The sequence below is a fragment of the Ictalurus furcatus genome, unplaced genomic scaffold (assembly GCF_023375685.1).
Source record: "Ictalurus furcatus strain D&B unplaced genomic scaffold, Billie_1.0 ctg4, whole genome shotgun sequence".
In the NCBI taxonomy this organism is placed as follows: Eukaryota; Metazoa; Chordata; class Actinopteri; order Siluriformes; family Ictaluridae; genus Ictalurus; species Ictalurus furcatus.
In genome coordinates, this window is record NW_026521047.1 from 40,001 (window position 1) to 45,000 (window position 5,000).

The window sequence follows — 5,000 nt, forward strand, 5'->3', positions numbered from 1 at the left end:
TGGAGCTGCAGGCCTGGTCTGCATTAGTGCCAGTGTTCTCTAGTGTTCCTGTGTGACATTTAGTGCATTCACACTCAGCATTTACAGAGAGACAGAGAAGCTCTTGATTACAGCACCAGCACAATATTATACTGTGTGTGTGTGTGTGTGTGTGTGGAACAAGAACCAGTGTACTCTCCGAAACCGCTGGAGAGAGAGAGCGAGACCATGCTTCTGACATTTAAGATTGTCTAATGGGCAGCGTCTTCCTGACACACGCTGGAGTAAAGGCACTCAGATTGAACAGGTCCTGTAAGATGAACAGAGCAGAAAGTCGACTGTCATTTGTTTCGATGGTGATGACCTTACAATCAATTTTGTATTTAATAGGAAGCTATTAAAAGGAGGTCAGTATAAAGGAAATACAGTTCCTGTTTGTAGTGGAGGAAATGTCACGTCCCCGCAGATCAGCTGTACGGAGGAACTCACACTGAATTCTGAAAACGCTTTGTAATGGCTGTAGGTGTACAGGTAGAGTTCCAAACTGGGCAAAAAGTCAGAGATCCGCATCACCTCATCACGGTCTCAAAGAGAGATAAATACAGAGAGAGAGAGAGAGAGAGAGACAGATATAAATACAGAGAGACAGAGAGAAAAGAGAGAGAGACATACACACATAGAAATAGAGAGAGAAAAGAGAGAGAGAGAAAAAAGAGAAAAAAGAGAAAAGAGAGAGAGAAAAGAGAGTTACAGAGAGTGTAAATATAAATATTCTAAAACTGGATGAGCAGACGCTTCATCTGATGCCATTTCACACTGACTCTGATGAGTTGGCACAGATCTGTGTGTGTGTGTGTGTGTGTGTGTGTGTGTGTGCCCAAAGGCCGTTGGGGCAGGTTGCCATGGCGAGGGTGGTTGCTAAGTGAGATGGATGGGGTCTCACACACTCAAACAAAAACCCCTCGCTTACTGTCACACATACACACACACACCTCAGAACCTGTCACACACACTCTACACTGTCATCTATCTCACAGTTAGCTAGCCTCATACACACACACACACACACACACACAGCCTTGTGTTCCTGGTCAAAGGATTTCAAATGACTTCTTTTCTTTTCTGCTACTCTTTTTCTCTCACATGCAAAGTGACCCTGTCACTTACACTTTGCCTGTCTGTCTCTCTCTGTCTGTCTCTCTGTCTGTCTTTCCTTATCTGACTGTCTCACCCTCTGCAGGTCTTTTTCTTATCCAGTTTCTCCCTTTCTATCACTTTCCTGGAAGACAAGTGATGTCAGGAAGCTGATGTGTTTGGAGGGGAAGTGATGTCAGCAGGAGTGGAGCCCAGAGGTGAACAGACGCCCCCTGGAGGAGGCCCAGAGGTGGTCATAGCCAGATGCACAGGGAAGGCTTGTGTCAGAATAGGGATGGTCAGAATAGGTTTATTCCCCCTCTGGGACTTGAAGCTGAGGTTTGACAGGGTCGCAGATTTCAGAGACATTTAGCAAAGCATTAGTGAAGCATGCTGGCATTTTTGGAACTCAAACAAATTCAGATAAACAAAACAAAACAAGAGAAGCATACACAGTGGGAACCTCAATGAACCTCAATTATCTACAGAGTCAGCAGAACATTCTGCTGCATCAGGGAACTTAAATATCAGTTGGTCAGTGAAGCATGTTAATGGGTCAAGAAATCTGAACACCAGTGAGCCTGGAGCTTTGAATGCCGTGAAACCTGCCAGAGGGGTAAAAGACGTGAAATAGTGTTGGGTCAAAAAATCTGAATTTAAATATCTGTGGTTTAGCAAAACATGCCAGCGGATCAGGAAAGTGATCACACAGGTCAGGGCAGTTGAACCCTGGTGGGGAACCAGCAGGAGAATGGGAGGAACCCTGAATGACTCTTCTGCATATGAAACACTAAGAAAAACATCAGTGTGTCAAGAAGCTCGGAGAAGCATGCAAGTGTGAAGCATGATTTTGTGTATTCCCTGGATCAGAGCAGACTCCAGGATAAGGCATGAACGTAGTTATCCCTAATCAAACTGGGAGACCAGATGTGTTTTCCTCTGTGTGGTGGATCAGGGAACTCACCTTCCAGTGAGTACACAGATCTGGCAGGTGCAAGTCAACAAATCCGGTTGGTGGTTAGTCACTAACTAATCCACCATCTTCCTCAGTCAATCCCTGTTATTTACTAATGTTATTGTGAATGTGTCAAGCAGCTCAGACACACCCATGGTTTAACAGCCTGAGAAAATCCTTATCCTTCTTTTTCAACGGACAAATCGAAGACTGATGAATAGATAGTGTGTCTGTCTCCTTTAGGTCATGAACTATCTGTCACCATGGCAATGGGGTCATAGTAACAGACGGTTCTGTTGTAATTTGAGTCATCGCCCAATGAGCTGTGATCTGATTGGCTAAAACATCCCAGAGCCAAGTGAGGATGTTAATCAGCTCATTTACATACAAAATCAGCAAATAGCCAATTAGTTTGATTTGAAAAATATTAGTTTCTGTCTGTCTGTCTGTCTGTCTCTCTGTCTGAATGCCTGTGACTCAACGGCGGGAAAAAATAAAATAAAAACAATCATGGATCACAAAATCTAGTGTGTCAATTCAATTAAAACTCTACATATTTTAAAATATTACAGAATTCACAATCGATGCCCGTTTGTCATGTATAAACCAACCGATGGTCATGTGATACAACAAGCTCAAATGTCACTGGACAGTGTGGAGCTGAGCGGAAATGTCCCGGTCTAATTCATAACTCGGCTGAAAACTACACAGCCAGTCCGTTCTCAGTTTTTTAACAAAGGTGAAATGGCTAAAAGAAAAAAAAGACGATGAGTATTGTTCTTTCCAGCACAAACAGACATACGAACTTGCATACATGGAAGTTGTGTTAATGGAAAGTAGTGTTCAGTTTACTCTTACTTACGCATTGCATGCTGTATCGATTTACCGTCTGATGAAGCCATCATAGTTGGTTAAATGAAGCCCAAGTGCCACTTACAGGCCCATCAGGTGAAGTGCAGGCTGTTAGGTCAAGAACGTGCAAAACATCAAATGGCCTTTATTACATTACCACTTTTTAGAATTATGCAATAATAGTAAAAATAATAACTGTAATAAGAAGAAGACGTATATAAAACATAAAAATATGTTAACTTTCTTTTGAAAAGGTTCCCAACCTCTGCACTTGGTTCTATGATGGTTCTACGGGAGAAATGCCTGAAGTATTTTTTTTTAAAGCAAACTTCCTTAATATTGCAAATCATTCCTTGTGATGGAGTCTCCACACCTCCACCTCCAACACCTTCAACACCTCCCCAAGACTCTTCACTGGGGTTCTGGCTGTAGCACAAAGCTGCTCACAACTCCAGTCCAAGTGCTTAAAGTTCTTTCCACTTTTTACAGCTCCGCAGTCACTATGATATGAATAAATATGCATGAATATGCAAATTAGATAGAGCCTGATGGCCTCCCACCATCCCAAATATTGCTCTGCTAGAGATGGTTAGAGGTCATTTAGTGTATCCCAAGTTCTTCTCTCTACTCAAACTATCTTTACTCCACTTCAGACTGAATGCTGCCTGGTTAAGTATCTCCTTCATTCTCTGTCATTTATCCTGTCGTCCATTCCACAACCTTTCCTCTCCTCCTCATCCCCCTCCCTGACTGCTGATCATTTGGCCGCCATATTTGATTTAACCCTCGTGCTGTACAGTGTTATTATAGTTTTAAAAAATATTGCTAGTTTTAATTTTGTTTTGTATTTTGGTTTTCAATTTCCATTTCGTTTCAGTGTGTTTAATTCTTTGTAAATAGTTTAATTCTAGTAAATAGATTTCCTTTTTTATCTTTCAGAAATGATTACCTTTAGTTTGTATTAGGTATTAGTATCGTTTAATATCATGGTACTCAAAACAAATATCCCAAATTGGTCTCTGTGTTTTCCCACCTATCAGTAGCAGTTGCAGTGTGAATGTGTATACTTCCTGATATTTATTAAATAAAATAAATAAATTGGGGAAATCAGCTTTGTTATATCTGCATTGTCATTACATCATTTCCCTCTGTTTAACTAGCTTTACATCTATCTACCCATCCATCCATCTGTCTGATCTCTCTATCATCCACGAGCATTTATGATGGAATGATTGTTTTATTAAAACTTTTCCCACAGGGTGTAATATCAGTCCAAACGCATGCACACTGTAACTGATTAGAAATGAAATCACGCCGGGTTTAGTGTGAGATTTGAACATGTCACTGAAGTGCACAGTGTGAATGTGAAGTCCAGTGTCCCGTCTATTCAAATAAAATGGAGCTATCATAACACAAGGCGGTTTTTCGCTAACTTGTTATATTGATAGTTATGGCTAAATTGCAATGAATTATCTAGCTACAATATATATGTGGAATGTCATTAGCTAGATTACAGAATATTATCTGGCCTCATCTTCAGAACATGTTTTATATGTTTTACTTTCCCTCTCTGACCAGCAATGTCAAATCATCTGTGTGCAGCGCTTCATCTTCATCTTCATCTTCATCATCATCATCTTCATTTTCTGTTTTAGGCCCACTGCTTTTCACTTTATATATGCTACCTCTAGGTCAAATTATTCGTAAACATGGAATTAGCTTCCACTGTTATGCTGATGATACACAGCTGTATGTTTCAGCGAAGTCAGAGGACAGACAGCAGCTTAGTAAAGTTGAGGAATGTGTAAAGGACATTAGACGTTGGATGATTATTAACTTCCTTTTCCTTAATTCTGAGAAGACAGAAGAACTTGTACTAGATCCTCGTGTAGCTAGAAGTAATCTTTCTGATCTCACAGTAACTCTGGATGGACTTTCTGTTTCATCATGTGCAGCAGTAAAAGACCTTGGAGTGATTATTGACTCCAGTCTATCATTTGATGCTCATGTAGATAATATTACTAGGATAGCCTTCTTTCATCTCAGAAATATTTCTAAGATAAGAAATATATTGTCACTA